This window comes from Pan troglodytes, chromosome 2 (genome assembly GCF_028858775.2).
Source record: "Pan troglodytes isolate AG18354 chromosome 2, NHGRI_mPanTro3-v2.0_pri, whole genome shotgun sequence".
NCBI classification, from domain to species: Eukaryota; Metazoa; Chordata; class Mammalia; order Primates; family Hominidae; genus Pan; species Pan troglodytes.
In genome coordinates this window covers 115,184,716-115,203,617 of record NC_086015.1, presented here as the reverse complement: position 1 = coordinate 115,203,617, position 18,902 = coordinate 115,184,716, and the positions used below count along the sequence as shown (strand labels likewise).

General features: G+C 41.8%; 1 protein-coding gene across 23 annotated transcripts in view; it reads right to left on the bottom strand.

The window, feature by feature from the left end:
* The window catches only part of PHLDB2 (pleckstrin homology like domain family B member 2), a 241,497-nt gene that overhangs the window by 106,953 nt on the left and 115,642 nt on the right, over nt 1-18,902 (bottom strand). For 8 of the 23 annotated variants that reach the window (XM_054680881.2, XM_063806965.1, XM_063806967.1 and 5 more), the window contains exon 1: nt 9,437-9,594. The exons of 9 other annotated variants lie outside the window; for them this stretch is intronic. The gene's annotated coding sequence lies outside the window, so the exon portion shown is untranslated. Of the gene's footprint in view, nt 1-9,436; nt 9,595-9,738; nt 9,824-18,902 lie in introns of those variants that run through there. 6 more of the 23 variants (XM_054680882.1, XM_063806968.1, XM_063806971.1 and 3 more) reach the window with 2 other exon arrangements.

The window sequence follows — 18,902 nt, the reverse complement described above, 5'->3', positions numbered from 1 at the left end:
AAAAGGGGCCCAGAAGGAAGTGGAGAGTGATGGGGGATAATGAGAACATTAAGTGCAGATGGAAGGAGTGGAGCACAATATGAAAGAAGTTCCAGCTTCTTCCTGTCACAATAAAAGAGTGTAACCCCAGGCTACCATTCCCTTCTGTTATCCCTAGCTGTACTGAAGTCTGAGCTCTGTCAAAGAAGAAGAAAAAAAAATTCCAGATGGTATTCGAAGGTTCCTAAAAGTAATCACAATCAACAGCAATAACCATATTTCAAATGAGGATCTTCATCTCCTGTGAGCAGAGGCTACTTTTAAATCAGTCTACATTGTTTTACGATAGGAATTGTTAGAAATCTTATAGGTCTCTTAGTAAAGAGGGTAAGCCATCAATCATAGGGATTTTGAAAAAAGTTTTGTGCTAGTCCCTTGAGTAAGACTAGTCTGTAGGAACTTTAAAATATTCTTTAGACTCTGCAAGCAATTTAGCTGCATGTTCCCTGTGATAACTCTCTTCAGCCAGTGAAGAGGACAGGTTGGGGGAGGACAGAAAGCAGAAGCAACCTCAATAAACTTTTGTGTCATTAGTTTCCTCACACTTGCAAAATTCCTTACTTTTACATAAATCATCAAGGTGTGATTTCTTCAATTAGGCTCACATTTGTGTTAAAGGAGCTTTACCAATATTTAAAGGAGACAATATCAATAAGTATTGAAATATATATATATATACACACATATATATATATATAAATTCAGCTCAACACAAATTAAAATGTGCTGTCTGTGATTACAGAAAATACAAGGAAGAGAATAATATTTTTTTTTAAAAAAAAGACAGAAATGCAATTACCTAATTCTAAAATATGGGAAAGTCCCCAGGGGTGGGAGGAAGACTCATGAATAAGCAAATAGCAAGGGGGAAAAAAAAAACAAGAGGAAGAGAGAAGTATTCTCGATTAAAGAGACTGAGAGCGCATACCAATTAAATGCAATGTGTGGACATGGTTTTGGATCCTGTTTTGAACAATCCATCTATTTTTTACAATGTATGAAGCTAGGCAAGGTGGCTGAGGCTCATAATCCCAGCACTTCAGGAGGCCGAGGCATGAGGATTGCTTGAGCCTAGGAGTTTGAGACCAGCCTGACCAGCATAGCAAGACCCCGTCTCTACAAAAATTTTAAAAATTAGCCAGGCATGGTGGTGCATGCCTGTAGTTCCAGCTACTCAGGAGGCAGAGGCGGAGAGGCAGAGGTGGAGGCAGGGGGATCACTTGAGCCCAGGAGGGCAAGGCTGCAGTGAGCCATGATCATGCCACTGCACTCCAGTCTGGGTGATGCAGCAAGATCCTGTCATTTTTTTTTAAAGTATGAGCTGGGAGCAGTAGCTCAGGCCTGTAATTCCAGCACTCTAGGAGGCTGAGGCAGGCAGATCACTGGAGCCCAGGATTCGAGACCAGCTTGGGCAACATGGTGAGACCCCATCTCTACAAAATATACAAAAATTAGCCAGGCATGGCAGCACAAGCCTGCAGTCCCAGCTACTGGGAAGGTTGAGGTGAGAGGATCAGTTGAACCCAGGAGACCAAGGCTGCAGTAAGCCAAGATAGTGCCACTGTACTCCAGCCTGGGTGACAGAGCAAGACCCTGTCTCAAAAAAATAAAAATTAAAATTAAAAAAAGACATTATGAGACAATCAGAGAATTTGAGACTGGAAACTAGATGATAATGCTGTGGTTTTTTAAAAGTGTGATGATGATTTATCTTAAAAATACTCTTAGAGTTACATTGTAAATTATTTACGAATGAAATATGATGATGTTTGGAATCTGCTTTATAACAATCCATGTTTTAGGGTAAAGTGAGGTTTACAAATGAAACAAGATTAGCATATATAAATAATTGTTGAAGCTGGGTGATAGGTACATGGATCTTTGTTTATTATTTTATTATTATTTTAGTATACATTTAAATTTTTGTGTAGTTTAATATTTTTCATGATAAAGTATCTTTTAAAAAAGCTACGTGCATTCTGCAAGTCAACATCAATAAAATGTGTATACTGCCTTAAAAATTATAGTAGCTGACTTTACAAAGAAGGTTGGGGTCATATCACTGGCTCCTAGCTGATTTTTTTTTTAAGTACAAAATACTAACTCTTTATCATACTGAATTAAGTTCCTAAAAGCTGATACATGTATTTTTAAGTAACTGGGAGAAGTTTGAAAGCAAATACATTTTCAAGATAACAAGTAAGCAGGCCATCACATTTAAGATATTTGCAAGATAATGTTATGTGGGGTAGCTAAGTGTCACTACTGCGTGCCCAAATAATGATTTCTTCATAAAACTGTCAAACCCTCCATATCAAGAATTCCAGCCTCAATTAAAAGGTTAAAATACACATACACACACACACATACATGCACACACACACACACACACACACCTTAGAATCCTAACCAAGGATCCTGATCAAGTCCCCCGTAAAGCTAGAAGGGTCTTCCTTTACTATGTAATCACCCAGTGAAGTGCAGAATCATGGGATAACTAACTTCAGATACTCTTCTTCAATCACAGGAGTGCTACAGGGAAAAGCACCCTCTGATCTTTTGATCTCAAAGCTAATTTCAAGAAAGAGAATTATCAACCTGGGGATCATATGTAGATAAAGATGCTCTCTCTTGACCCTGAAACCACCTCCGTGGACTTTAACTGGAAGCTGAGGAGAGTGTATGGGAGGGAAACTCTCCAATCTTGCCGCCATCCTGCCCCATCCCACACTACTGATCAAAAGACACTCCCTTAAGAGTAATATTTAATTTTTCCAAAGTAACATTCCCCAGACCTAAATACTTGCTGGAATTCCCATTCCCTAACCCAAGATTTATGAACTGGGAATAGTCAGAGTACAAACAGGCTCACAAGAGGTGGAACAAACACAGGTCAACCATGTCTTCCATGTTTGTAATGCATTTCGCTTTACATCACAAATTGAGTGCATGCAGCCAGGCTCGGTGGCTCATGCCTGTAATTCCAGCACTCTGTGATGCTGAGGTGGGCAGATCACCAAAGGTCAGGAGTTTGAGACCAGCCTGGACAATATGGCGAAACCCCACCACTATTAAAGTACAGAAATTAGCTGGGTGTGGTGGTGCATGCCTGTAATCCCAGCTACTCGGGAGGCTGAGGCAGGATAATCACTTGAACCTGGGAGGCCAAGGTTGCAGTGAGCTCGATCGCACCACTGTACTCCAGCCTGGGTGACAGAGCAACTCTGTCTCCAAAAAAAAAAAAAAAAAAAAAAAAAAAAAATGAGTGGGTGGGGTAGGTTTCTAAAATATTGTAAAGTAAAAATAATAATTATGATATCATATCTTCATTACTTAGCAGCTGATTATGCAGAATGAGTATTATAAAACACTTAATTTTTCCCTTCCATGCTATCTACCTTTTGACCACTTACTGCTTGAAAGAAGGGAAATAACTTGAACAAGTCAAGATAAACAATTGACTAAGTTTAATTTAATTTTAATCAATGCTTTTTTTTTAATAACTCTGGCCAAAAGATCTAATAAAGGAAATGGTTACGTTAGGATGTTATTTTTATTACAGTGGCCAATCTAGTAGAAAGAACACTGGATAGGCTGCCAGGGAAGCAAGTCAGAAGATCCATCTTAGTTCTGGTTCTGCTAACAGAACTAAGATCTGGAGCACGTCAATTCGCCTGTCTTCATTTTGTTTCAACAGGAGTTTCTCCATACTCAACATGGTGAGGGTGAACTACATGTTCTTTCTGCTCCAACTTTCTGGACTCCCACAGATACTGGTTAAATAACACAGGAGTGCTCATTACATAATGCAGGAAATGGAAATGACCACAGAACAGAAATAGTTTTAGTGATAAGGTGGCAGCTACCTAATTGGGAAAAGATTTCACCGGACTGTTGCCCATGACATTCCAAAGGCATGGTAAATTGTTTTAGCATAACATAGTGGGAAAAAGGCCTGGTCAGAGTTATGGTAATGTAATATAATATGGGTATTTGATTGAGCATGATGTATAAGAAAGGTTTTGTCTGCATTCCCATGGCTTGCAGTTTCCTTAATAAATCTTAAGCTGTTTTTGAAAAGCTACTTCTGCAATGACGTAAGCAGTGAGGCAGCCAGACATCACTTCTCAATCCCCTCTGAATATCTCTTGGCTGTGCGGCACTATTCACACTGGGTCTGCACTGGTCAAAAGAATGTAGGAGCTGGGTTTCTTTTGCCTTTATCTTTCCTTGTTTTAGCAGTAGGATGGTCAAGAAAGAAATCTTGGAAAACTCTCGTAATCTTTAACTTTTTTGCTATTTCATAGGCTAGTTCCATGAACATACTGCCATCTAGGGCAGTCACATGCAATGTGCAAACAAAACATTCTAAGATGATCAACACCAATTCCCACTGAATTAGCAGCAAGTCTCAGAAAAAGCTGACCTGGCTTAAGGTCATTGATAAATAGTGGCATACACAATATTTTCTTTCCTTTTACTTTGTAAAGTAAGGAAAAGCACTTCATCTAATAAAATCAACCTAACACACTAAACAAGTATCTCCTGTAAAAATCCTCTCAAAAACTTTTTGACTAACTAACCCTGTTACTCTATATCTTATTAATCTGTTTCTTTGTATAGCAATTACCTACAACCTCTAGGTTTCCCACACAACAGTAAAATGATTTTTACACTTGGGTTTCTCTTATTGACCACTAGCTGCTATAGACAACTATCTTGCCTTTAAAGCAGATACAGCACAAAGCTCCTTTTCTGCAATGTCTAAGAAACATCCTTAAGCGTCATGAAAACAACTGTAAGCAAATTAACTCCCAGAAGGTTCAAATTCCTGGATGAACATAGAGAGAAGTTCTGCCTTGCTAAATGTTTACTTTGAAGGGATTTGAAAATCTGAGCTAACAATTTTGGTTTTATTTATTTTTAAAAGACAAGTTACTTTAATCAAATCCCAATAAATATTTCTAGCCAACAGTTATTTTTTTAAAAACTACTCCTGTCTCCTCTCCCATCATCTGAAAAACAGTAACAAGAATGGCCAGATGAAAGGTGATAATGAAGACTGCTACACCCCTTTTGCATAGTACCTGCGGGGGGGCAGATCCCTTAAAAGGGCTATCACTCTTGAGTCATTTCTAAATATATCACTATGTACTTGGCTTTGAGGTGCACCCTTTGGCTAGTTGTCAAAATGATAAGAAACTATCTTAACACTTTTCAGAGGTTTTATGTCTCCCACCAAAGGCATACTAAAAACTTTCCTATATGGCCAGAACCTGTCAGATTTGAGTATTAGATAAAATAACTACCACAGGAGGACAGCTTGGCACCCAGAACTAGAATCTATAATCATGAGCCTAATGGCTAACCATAGCAATGTAAACAGGAGAGTATACATGTTTGTAATTAATCAGGCTATGGTGTACAACTTTTCTGATAATCAAAAACTCATTAAGGTAACTCCTTTCTATAAACAGCCATTCACAAATACCATGCTTTTTAAACTCTCCCAAGTAATTAACAATAACTTTCTTTACTATCATTTTCTTTCCCATTAGGTAAACACATGGAATGGTAGAGACTGTGGGTGCAGGAGAAAGTACAATAGAACAGGAGGCTTGCAGATTCTGCCGCTATCTAACTCAGTTAGTTGGTTGGAGGGAAAAGATTCAGATAAGAGGATTTCTAAGGTTCCTTTTACCCCCATAGTTATTTTGTTCTACATGCTGAAAGAATAGTTAAGCTTGAATTGTCTTCTGATTCTTAATCCTAGTTCTATGCAATTGAATTTATATTAGATATCCCCTCATCAGCTTATGAATTTCTCCCACAATTTCCCCAACACTTGCTCATTTCCATATATGCCAGGTGTCTTTTTTTCTTCCATACTCAGGAGGCCTCTGTAATTCTCCCTTCTGTCCAAGCCAGCCCTATCCATTCATGTACTCTACTCTTAACCGATAAGGCAGGGAGGAACAGAAAATCTCAAATGTTCTGTTTTGTACCTGGATTCAAAAGCAACATCTGCTATGTCTGTGGAACCATCTGTTGCCTACTTTGCCATGGAAAGGACGGTACAGGCATCAGAAGTGGAGTGTCACAGGTCATATAATGGAATTACCCCTTTCTGGGACTGGGGCACCCAGGCACGTGCCCCACAGTCTCTATGGCTAATGCCACCCCTCCCCCATCGAAGCATTTATTTATTTTCTCACAGGGAATGGTGCTTTGAAACTTTTACACAAGGTCAGGTCCAGTGTGTTTTGTTTTTTGTTCCCATTTGCCTGAATCTCTATTTTAAAATTTTTAACTCCTGGGTTGTACCTAGAACTTTGTCTGCCCGCCCTTAGCTCGCTTGAGACCTTATGAGTCCTAAAGCTCTGAGTGTCTCAGTTTTTTACATCTATAAAAAGAAGGGGTAGAAATTAAGTGATCTCTGAGGCTCCCTTGTGCTCTAATGCTCCCAAATCCCATGACTTTAATCCATCTCAAAGTTGTCAATGAACACAAGTTCCTCGACCTCTATGGTATATTAAGACTCTAAATGGCAAGGACAAAAGAATCTGCTGCATACAAAACGGCTTCTATGATAAGGGTCTCTTGTTTAACACAGTTAAACAAGTTTCTTGAGGATCCAAATCAGATTAAGATGCCTAATCTTGTTAACCTACTGCCCCAGGCAATACTGTAGTGCAGGGTTTGGGGCTGCATAATTGTTTTTGTGTCCCGTGCATGGCAGGGTGCTTAACCGCATCCCAGGCTTCTACCCACTATATGGCAGTAGCACTCTCCTCCTGTCAGTTGCTACAACCAAAAATACGTTGCCAGTACCCTCTGGGGGCCAAAACCCCTCTCCCAGTGAAAACCACAGCTCTAATGTATGTCAGGACTTTAAGATAAAGCACATCACTTAGGTGTTTTTGTTTCAAAAGAGTGACATTTACACAATCAACAATTAAGTACACCAAGACTTTACAGATAGATTCATAAGGCACAGGTACTCCACCTAGAAAATGTACAAAGCCACTGTCACTCTAAGCCATCCACAGCACCATAGCACTGCCTCCCTGCTAAGGGTTGAAAATCAGGACATAAAGCCATAACGTTAACTACTCTTTTAAAAATATTTAAAAGGACACCGGGTGTGGTGGCTCATGCCTGTAATCCCAGTACTTTGGGAGGCCAAGGCAGGTGGATCATCTGAGGTTAAGAGTTTGAGACCAGCCTGACCAACATGGTAAAATCCTGTCACTACTAAAAATAGAAAAATTAGCCAGGTGTGGTGGCAGGCGCCTGTAATCCCAGCTACTCGGGAGGCTGAGGCAGGAAAATGGCTTGAACCAAGGAGGCAGAAGTTGTAGTGAGCAGAGGTAACTTCTCCAATGAACTCCAGAGTCAACCCTTGCTTATAGATCTCAAAATGGAGCTTTGAAGAAAATAGTGAAAACCAGAGATTGTAATCACTTTGGCTTATTTTTTCCTCTCTTGCATACACAACAAACACACATGGTAAATAAAACGTTTCTGGAAAGGTTGCTAACGAGTTTCAGCTTGGTCACAGTTATTGAACGGAGGAGTAAGCAAGCTCTCAGTCCAATTTCCTAAGTATCTTTTCCTCCCCTTTTCAAACAGGGATCCAGGCGACACTCGTGGCAGACGATCTCAACACCAAAAGAACAGCAGCTGCCAGCTGCATAAAACAGATTGAGGCCTGCAAATTGACTGAAATGATGACTACTCTTAACCAGACATCTCATTTTTCCACTTCTGACAGGCTGAGATCTGCCAACCTCTGGGTCTCAAGAGATGAAGGCTACATTAGCCAACTAAGACGACAAACTCAACTCTTCCTTGTCATTAAATAATTTGCCAGTTATAAATGGTTTGGTAACTTTACAGAATTTAAGTACATGTAATGTTTAAATTTCCCCATTAAATGTAAGAGGCAAAGAAAATCCTTTTAAATAACTAAGCAGAGGATATGAAAGGGGAGCCAAGAATAGACAGAACTGTTACTTTTCAAAGAACCTTCGCTCTTTATTCAAACAAATATTTACACAATTGAAGGCAACGGCAAGAGAGATATAGCCATTCTGTTAAAATAGTGGGCAACTCTAACGGTTTATTTATCCCAAATCCGACAGTTCTGTTGCTAACCTACCAGGAACCAAGAATTCAAGTGTTCACAGGGCAAAAGTTTAACCTTCTGAAACTGTGGACCTCATTTAGATCTCTCCCAGCCGAATTCAAACGTTAGAATCCCAGAGACATATCTCGAACGCCCAAATTAAACCAAACTAGGAAGCTTAAAATTACACGTCCAATACTTGAAAACCTACATCTGTAACTTACACGTTCATATTACGAAGGGAAATGTGGCTGACAAATATTTACACTAAAAAGACTCCACATTTTTATGCCTCGTCTAGTTACACTCCCAGCTGTGCCTGGCTATGACTAGTTGTGCATTCTAGAGCTCTTTAGAGCTACTTCAGAGTTGCAGGATAAAGATTTCTAGGGAAGAGGGCAGGGCCAGGCGCCCGGAGGATTTCCAGCCACGGGTAGTTTACCGAGAGAAAAAGCTGCGGGCGTCGCTCCCTCTTTTACATAAGAAAGGTAAGTGAGGAACCGCGAAGCAGTTTGACTTCTCAAGCTCTTTCAAACAGGAAACCCCAACCCTGGGAGGGACAGCCTGTCAGCCTTTTAATTTCCTGGTGGTGGCGGGAGTTAGCCAGGTCCTCCGCGCTTTAATAAGTGATGACTGCTAGGGCTAAGTTATTAAGCGAACCAGCAAACAATTCAGCTGCGCCTCCGCCGCGCAGGGAGCTGGAGAAACAGAGGGTTAAAATACTCCCCAAGCCTTCCAGCTGCTATCTCTAGGGGTGCCGAGACGGCCACACTGTAAACTTTCAGTGGGGGGTCAAAGGCCAAATCGGAATCAGCCGCTTTTGGCGGTTAAAGCTCGTAGGTTCACTCTTGAAAGAAAGTGGAACTAGAAGCGCAGCTAGCCAAATATTTGCGGGGAGGGAGTCTTCTCTGAATCCCGCGCCCTACACCATCCAGCAGCGGACCTTCTCTTTCTCAGGGAGCTATCCCAAGGATCCCCATCCCTCTCTCCATGTGCATTCCAGAGTTGCTGGAAAAAGCTGCCCCCAGTTCCCCCACATTCTGCCTGTTTCCTACAATCACTCTGGAAGCATCTTCCCTACCAGACACTCCCTCCCCGGGATCCCCTCAACCGGAGATCTACCCAGCCCCCCGAGAGTCATGCACAACGGGGTTCGCCACCCCCACCCACCCAGCTGCGCAGCCTGGGCACTGCCGACCCCAGCCCGGGCTTTTGTCCCTACAGCCTGTAAAGAAGCAAAGAAACTCTGTGTCCCCGGAGCCCACTCACCGTCTCATCTTTCCTCCAAACCGCCGCTCTACGCTGGCGCCGCCGCCCTAGCGCCTAGCCTTTGCCCCCGCCCACCCTGTCTCCCTCCGTGAGCCCGCCGGCCCCTCCTGACTCGCGGTGAGCAGTCAGCGCGCCCCTCCTCGGCCCGGGCAGCCACTGCCTCCTCTCCGCCCCCAACCCTCCGCAGCGCAACCGGCGGCAACCAACTCGGCTGCGGGGGAGGCAGCGTCCCCGGGACGCACTCCTGGCACACGGAGTCGGCACCACCCCCTCCTCCCGGGCGACCACCGCCGCCTCCTCACCTGGCCATTGGTGCGGCCCGTTCCCGGCGGCGAGAGAAGGCAGGCGCGCTCCTTGCGCCACGCCACACCGTCGGGCCCCCGTCGGGTCCCCCTCGGGCCGCAATGGTGGGCTCCGCGCGGCTGGGTCCGGCACTCTTGACCCCCTTTGTAACCACCGCGGCGGGCACCCAGGGAGTTCGAGCAACGAAGTTGGTGACCTGCCCCGCTCCCAGGCAGTTTGCTGTTGGGGCTTTCACGGCTGCTGGAAGGGCATGGCTGTTTGCCCCATCATTGGGCGCCAGCTTCTCAAAGCTACGTTCACAGCAACGCAGTAGGGACTTTCGTGGCAGGCTTTTTTTAAGAGCTGAAAGAAGGGCGGGAGGGTTTACGTCCTCGGGTGATGATTTCCTCACCAGACAGCGAAGTATCTATTGGGAAACTCCAGGTGACCGCACCTCCTTCCGACAGTTCGCCCCGGGGCAAGTTTACCAGCTGCGTCAGAAAGCAGGTTTGCAAAATCCTTGGAGAACGGCCTGAGCTAAGGACTGGGGTCAGGAGGGTTTTAAACTCATTCTGATTTTCTTGCAATCATATCTCTTGAAAGTTTTAATATTTTCCCCAATATTTTTCTGAGTTGCTATATCCAATGAAAACAATGCTGATGTAGACGTCCACCAGCCAATGCTTTATTGGAAGTCAACGAATGAGACCGAGGGTGGCCCATAATCAATCTCGGCACGCGGGAATGTGAACCTCTTCCAAGGTCTGGGCGAGTCCCTAGAGTTACGCAGATGAAGGACATTGGCCCTCGAGAATCTCACACCAGCAAAGAAGAGCACAACGAAGCGCAAACTACTTATGATCATTGTGGCTTTGGGCAAGTTGTTGTAGCTCCCAGCAACAATTTCTTCACCTAGAGTGCAGCAATAAATGATACTGGTGCTGCAGGGCAGCTAATAAGCTTCTGAATAATATATGCAAAGTACTTGGCACCATGAGCAGAACTCAGTATACCGTCACTGAAGAAATAGCTTATTTAATGATTACACTTTTCATATGTGCAAGTAAAAGTTTGACTTTTAGGGAGAGCCTCACCTACGGAATGTCTTGTTTAAATTTCTTTTTAAATTATACTTTAAGTTCTGGGATACATGTGCAGAACGTGCAGGTTTGTTACACAGGTATACATGTGCCATGGTGGTTTGCAGCACCCATCAACCCTTCATCTAGGTTTTAAGCTCCGCATGCATTAGTTATTTGTCCTAATGCTCTCCCTCCCCTTGTCCCCCACCCCCCAACAGGCCTCAGGGTTTGATGTTCCCCTCCCTGTGTCCCTATGTTCTCATTGTTCAACTCCCACTTATGATGAGAACATGCAGTGTTTGGTTTTCTGTTCCTGTGTTAGTTTGCTGAGAATGATGGTTTCCAGCATCATCCATGTCCCCGCAAAGGACATGAATTCATTCTTTTTTATGGCTGCATGGTATTCCATGGTGTATATGTGCCACATTTTCTTTATCATTGATGGGCATTTGGGTTGGTTCCAAGTCTTTGTTATTGTGAACAGTGCTGCAGTAAACATACGTTTGTATGTGTCTTTATAGTAGAATGATTTATAATTCTTTGGGTATATACCCAGTAATGGGATTGCTGGGTCAAATGGTATTTCTAGTTCTAGATCCCTGAGGAATCGCCACACTGTCTTCCACAATGGTTGAACTAACTTATACTCCCACCAACAGTGTAAAAGCGTTCCCATTTCTCCACATCCTCTGCAGCATCTGTTGTTTCCTGACTTTTTAATGATTGCCATTCTAACTGGCGTGAGATGGTATCTCGTTGTGGTTTTGATTTGCATTTCTGTAATGACTAGTTATGATGAGCTTTTTTTCATATGTTTGTTAGGAATGCCTGGTTTTTTAGAGGAATTCTTTTCCCTGTCCTGAGTTTTTGCCCTGCAGAAGCATACATACACTGATCAATCCAACAGTTAAACAGTTAAGTGCTCCAGCAATGTTCTTTTCTCACCCACGTCATCTCTTTCCTCCTCTTTTTTGGATCATCCCCATAAACATACAATCATTTTATTTCCATTACCTTGGAATTTTTTTTTTCTTTTCTTTTCTTTTTTTTTTTTTTTTTTTGAGACAGGGCCTCACTTTGTCACCCAGGTTGGAGTGCAATGGCGCAGTCATAGCTCACTGCAGCCTTAACCTCCTGGGCTCAAGTGATCCTCCCACTTCAGCCTCCTGAATAGCTGGGACCACAGGTGCAGACCACCATGCCCAGCTAATATTGAATTTTTTGCAGAGATGGGGTTTCACCACATTGCCCAGACTGTTCTTGAACTCCAGGACTCAAGTGATCTGTCTGCCTCCGCCACCCTAAGTGTTGGGATGACAGGTGTGAGCCACTGTGCCCAGCCTCCTACTTCCCCTTTATCACTCACTTAGCCCCTGCCACAGTGGCCTCGTAGACTAGATTCCTAGGTAAATACGTTCTATCTCAGGGCCTTTGTTCTAATTGCCCTCTCTGCCTATAATTCCCTCCTCCCAAGTATCTGCATGGTTCACTCCCTCACTTCCTTCAAGACCCTGTTCAATGTCACCGTGTTGCTCAGGCCTGCTCTGACCACTCTACTTAAAAGTTTAAAATGTGTTTTCCATACTACTTAAATTTACTTTTTGACAAAGTCACCACATTCTACTGTATTGTAAAATGTACTTTTTAAATTATGTTTATTGTCTGTCTCTCCTCACTAGAATGTAAGGCAGGCAGGCAGAGAGTTTTGCCTGTTCTCTCCAGTGCTATATCCCTAATGTGCCTACAAGGATGCCGGACATGTAAATGGTGCTCAAGAATAAATGATGGCTTTGACCCAAAGCACTGTGTTGCAAACATTTCCTTGCCTCGAGCAATGCCAGAAATACACTTGACTACACAGACATCTTAGAGACAACTTTTCTCCCTTCAGGTCTAAGGAGAATGTGCACCAACACAGCACATTTAGAATGGCCATAATTAGATTGCCAATATTTATGTCTAAGAAAAAAATAGCTAAATTCATTGAGAGCAATAATTACTATTGTATACGTATCCGGTATTCTTCCAAATATAGGACAATATTAGTTGATGCGGTGAGAGTTACTGTTTGTTACTACTCCCATTTTATAAGTAAAAAAGGAATTACAGAGAAGTCAGTTGTCACTCAGGTAGTAAGTTGGTAGAGGCAGAATTTGAGCACTTGTTCTTGAGTTCATTGTCTTTAATGCTACCTTCTACCTCTTTTCTAAGTATGAATGTTACTAGGGGATATTTCTGTATAATGAATAATTCCAAATTACTAGACAAAAAGTAATCCTCACTGGCCTCCCTTCACTGCCTTGTTTTATCTGCTAGCATCTCTATCTCTTATGATAGCCAAGCTCCTAGAAGGCAAAGGGAGTCATTTTATTCATATTTGTATGAATCATACTCCAAGACTTATACATGGAAGGGACTCAAAAAGTAGTCATTGAATGTGACTTTTTCAAGTGACTAAACCCAGCAAAGTTTCCCATTCCTGATGAGTTAGAGTGGTTTTCAATAGCTTTCATAAGGCCATAGCAGCCTGAAGATAGACGAGACCACCCTGAAGGTGCAAGTCTTAAATTAGATAAATTCAGTCCAGGCTCAGTGGCTCACGCCTGTAATCCCAGCACCTTGGTAGCCGAGGTAGCAGGATTGCTTGAGATTAGAAGTTCCAGAGCAGCCTGGCCAACATGGCAAAACCCGTCTCTACTAAAAATACAAAAATATTAGCCGGGCATGGTGGTGCACCATCTGTAGTCCCAGCTACTCAGGAGGCTGAGGTGGGAGAATCACCTGAGAATTCGAGGCTGGGTGATCCATGATCGCACCACTGCACTCCAGCCTGGGTGGCAGAGTGAGACCTTGTCGCCAAAAAAAAAAAAAAAAAAAAAAAGACAAATGCAGACCTCAACATCTATAGAAAGCACTCAATAAAGTGCAACTGTTATTGTTATTATTATATTACCAGACTTTCTTTTAGTAATGGTGATGGAAAGAAAGAAGAAAGAAAGAAAGGAAAGAAAAGAAGGAAGGAAGGAAAAAGAGGGAAGCGCGGGAGGGGGAGAGAGAGAAAGAGAAAGAAAGGAAGGAAGGAAGAAAGAGAGAGTCTTTCTACCTTTTCTATTTCCTGGGATCTTTATAATAAAGTTTTCTATTTAATCACAGACCAGAGTCCTGCCTGCACTCTGCCATTCCTTATCACTAGAGATATTGTGTTGTAAACTAAACAGCAGACCTTTCTTGTTTGCCTCTCCAGGATCTGTAGTGGTTACAGTCCCTGATCTTACTTTCCTGTGTCCTTCACCCTCTCAAGTGGGGAACCTTAAAGTGTTGCACAGTGTTGAGGCTAAAGCAACTCTATCTTGGATGCTAATCTGCCATGCTGACTTTTTTTTTCTTTTTACCCTAATTCCATGGAAGATTACCTGTTGACTTCTGATTAACCCGAGTTCTGGGAATTACTCTAAGATTTGTACTTTATCTACTGTTACCTTAAATCCTGCCCTTGGGTCAAAACAACCTTGACCATAAATCCTGCCCATGGGTAGATTCACATAGCATTCTTGCCTCTCCCCAAGGGGTCGACTTCAATTCTCCTACACATTCTTTTCCTTTAGTTTATGTGTCTTGACTCTGGGAGTGACAGCGTGGAGATGCACCATCTTTTTTCGCAGCCACTGGGGACATGGCTTCCGTTCATAAGTCTCTATTAAATGTTTCTTTCTGAGAAACTGGACTTGTCAGCCTCTTTCTTTGGCTTTTCAGCTTCTGTGGTCTTTGGGAGTAGGTTTGTACCTACCTGTTCACTTTGAAACACATACAGTGATATTATGAATTATTTATGTTATTCCATTTGTAATTATTTTTGCTATTGTTCTCTTTTATTAGAAAAGATCGGTTGGATTTGATTAACTTTTTATGTCCTGAATCTGTATATTTGCTCCTTTCTCTTCAATGATAGCCTAACAAATCTTTGTAGCTATTAACTCATTTCAATCTTACTGCAGTTTAACTCATGGAACAATTGTTTGTGCTGAAGTTCGCTTTAATATTATGATGATTTAATGAATCAAGAAGTTTCTACTTGCAAAGTGCAGTGGAAAAATCATTGACTGTGAAGTCAGGCAGAACTGGGTTTTAAGCCCTGATTCAGCCCCTTTGCTAGCTAATATGGTTTGGCTCTGTGTCCCAAACCAAATCTCACCTGGAATTGTAATTCTCATAATCCCCAAGTGTCAAGGGTGGGACCAGGTGGAGGTTATTGGATCTTGGGGGCAGTTTCCCCCATGCTGTTCTCATGATAGTGAGTTCTCATGAGATCTGATGGTTTTGTAAGTGTCTGGCATTTCCCCTTCTTGCATTCATTCTGTCCTGCTGCCCTGTGAAGAAAGTGTCTGCTTCTCCTTTGCCTTTTGCCATGATTGTAAGCTTCCTGAGGCCTCCCCAGCAATGTGAAACTGTGAGTCAATTAAACCTCTTTCCTTTATAAGTTACCCAGTCTCAGGTATTTCTTTATAGGAGTGTGAGAACAGACTAATAAAATAGCCAAGTAATTTGAGTGCATTATTTATCTTCACTGAGAAGCAAACTTCTATTCTGAAAAGTAAGAACTATTTTTTTTTTTTGGAGATGGAGTCTTGCTCTTGTTGCTCAGGCTGGAGTGCAATGGCACGATCTTGGCTCACAACCTCTGCCTACTGGGTTTAAGCGATTCTCCTGCCTCAGCCTCTGGAGTAGCTGGGATTACAGGCATGCACCACCATGCCTGGCTAATTTTGTATTTTTAGAAGAGATGGGATTTCACCATGTTGGTCAGGCTGGTCTTGAACTCTCGACCTCAGTTGATCCACCCACCTCGGCCTTCCAAAGTGCTGGGATTACAGGTGTGAGCCACCGCACCTGGCTGAACTCACATTTTATGAGCCAGTGTGTTAATGTAGGTACCATTCCTTGCACAGAGGACAGACAGCATAAAAAGAACACCCAGCAGAGTAGTTTCCAACCACATTTGCCTTTCTGGAACTATTGATAACGATGTTGACCATTGAGTTATACACTGACTGTCCTATATAAGTTCAGTTCCAATTTACACACTCTTTTTAGTACTTAGATAAATTTTCTCTCTAAAAAATGAATGTACTTTCATTTCTTAGAAAAGTCATCTTCATCTATTTTCACATTGGATCTGCAACTGTTGTTAAGGGAAACTATGTAACCCAGTGTTTCTCTTTGTATCCTTGTTGCCAGGAAGCCCAGAGTCAAGCTTACCATTAAATTTTTGTGTAACGGTAATAAAGACTTTGCTTTCCTCTCCTTTTTAAAATGTTGATGTATTTTTATTCCAATAACCTTATTGAATATTTGGTTTTTACTATACATTCTCTAATATATATTTAAATAGATGAAGTATAAATAACATATTAATCAAATTAATACCAGAACGTTAACCAAAACTAAAGTGAAAATCACTTTTTAACCTCCTAGGGGCATAAAAAGGGAAACACCTAATTTTTGTCTCCTCAAGTTTAATGATTATCCCCATGTGCTGGTTTATCTTTAAACAATTACAAGGTAGGTTCTCTAATTATGAGAAAAATGTAAATCTATTTGGAACATCTGATTAATTTCTGCATTAAACGTTCTCCTTCTGCCCTACCCCCAATCTTTTCTGTGAGTCTGTATTGTAATCAGGCAGGAAAAGGATGGTGTGTGTGTATGTGTGTGTGTGTGTGTGTGTGTGTCTTTTAGATTAACCTATCCCAGCTGTGTTATCTGGCTCACTTTTCTTATCACTTGAGGACCCTGAATTGGTCTACTTTGCCTGCGTAGTGGGCTTAAAACAAGGAGTTTCTCTGTATCTTATCTGCTTATCATGGAAAGAAGAAACCAACACCTTAACAGCAGTATTCCTTGATACTGAAGAGAACTCAGCTTCTCTTCTCTCTATTGGTTTTCTTTGTTTTTCCTTTCATCTGACTTTCATCATCCCTCCAGTTATACCATACCTTGATTTCAAATTTGTCCTTAATGTTATACATAAAGATAATTATATTATGTATAAAGATAATTATACATAAGGATTATTATAATATATAATCCTTATGTATAATATTAATTTATGTATATATAATATATGTGTATTATATATGATCTTTACATATAACATAATTATATATAATATATATTTTACATATATATGGAGAGAGAGAGAGCAAGAGAGAGAGGGAGAATGCCACCTTGGGCATCTACCCCATTTGGATAGATGTCCAAATTGATGTGTCAGATATACACAGACTTCAGCACACGGGAGAATTCTGACAACTGAGAGCAGGGGCCAGGATTCAGAACATGAGGAATGTTAAAGGCAAATTTACGAAGCACCTACTCTGTTTTATACTGCCTAGCATATAACTGTAATATGATAATGTAATATATACTAAAAAACAATGATACAGAAGAGTTCAGGTGAAGGGGTATTTGTGTCCTATGAGTCCAACAGGGAAGACAACATATGTGAGTTTCATATTGAAAAAAAAAAAAGTTGGGGGGCCTTCTAGGCAGAGGAAAGACCATGAGCAATGTAGGAGGACAGTAAAGCCAAGGCAGGTTTGGGAAAGAGTGAGTAATACAGCCGCCTGAGCTGGGGAGGGAGGAGTAGGAGATAAGATCTAGGGTGCTGGGGCCAGATTTGAGGAAAGGGGAAAGATGGGGCTTTGAATTTTAGGCTTCGCATCGAATACCATTTTAATTATGTCATTTCCTTACTCTAAACTTGCACTGGCTCCTTGCTGCGGGACAACAGGAAGAGCCAGCGGCTATGTAGGAAGTGGAACAACATGATTATATAGGCATAGGGTGAAAAAGAAATATGAGCTCCAGCCACAACATTTAAAGACTTTAATAAAGCCGCACTCTACTTCCTGTATTAAACAAGGTGTCAGTCTCAAGTCGAGGCTGCTCAACTGTGAACTGCGTATTCATTAGGGCCACAATTAAGATATTAAATCTCTCTGTCCACTCCTGACTGCCCTTTTTCTTTTTCAGAGTTATGATTACTCTGTAGTCACAGATCCTAAAATGCTCACAGAAATACACATGAGCAGGCCCATTTTGGCTGTTGGGTCACTGATGGACTAGAAATTCAGTGACAACATTCCGATTAACTGGCTGGGTCTGCAGGGGCTCAGAGCTACTTGCCAGACCATTTTTAATGTTCCACTTGATGGGGGCAATGTCATTGCTTCTCTCAGGAGAATCGCAAAGAACACTAGTAAAAACCTTTTTTTTTTTTTAAGATGGAATCTCGCTCTATCACCCAGGCTGGAGTGCGGTGGCGTGATCTCGGCTCACTGCAAGCTCTGCCTCCCGGGTTCATGCCATTCTCCTGCCTCAGCCTCCCAAGTAGCTGGGACTACAGGTCACCACCACCACACCCAGCTAATTTTTTGTATTTTTAGTAGAGACAGGGTTTTACTGTGTTAGCCAGGTTGGTCTCCATCTCCTGACCTCGTGATCCGCCTGACTTGGCCTCCCAAAGTGCTGGGATTACAGGCGTGAGCCACCACGCCTGGCCAAAAACATTATTTTATAGCACTCAACTCTGACTGGAGATTTATGTTAGTGCTCAATAAATTCTAAATGGTTGTTTGAAGCATTTATTTCTGAGATACAGATAGTGATGTTATGACTAGTATAGTTCTTTTATTTATTTATGTATTGACTTTAAAGACAAGGTCTTGTTCTGTTGCCCAGGCTGGAGTATAGTGGCGTAATCATAGATCATTGTAACTTGAAACCTGGACTCAAGCCATCCTTGTGCCTCAGCCTTCCAAGTAACTAGGACTACAAGTGCATGCCACCACACCCAGATTTTAAAAATTTTTTGTAGAGATGGGATCTTGCTACGTTGCCCAGGCTGGTCTTAAGCTCCAGGGGTCAAGTGATCCTCCTGCTTCATCTTAGTATGGTTATTTTAGTCTTATTTGAATTTATGACTATCCTCAAAAACCAAGAATTTCTTTTTAAATTTTTTAAAATTTCAACAGCTTTTTAGGTACAAGTAGTTTTTTTATTACACGAATGAATTATATAGTGATGAATTTTGATATTTTAGT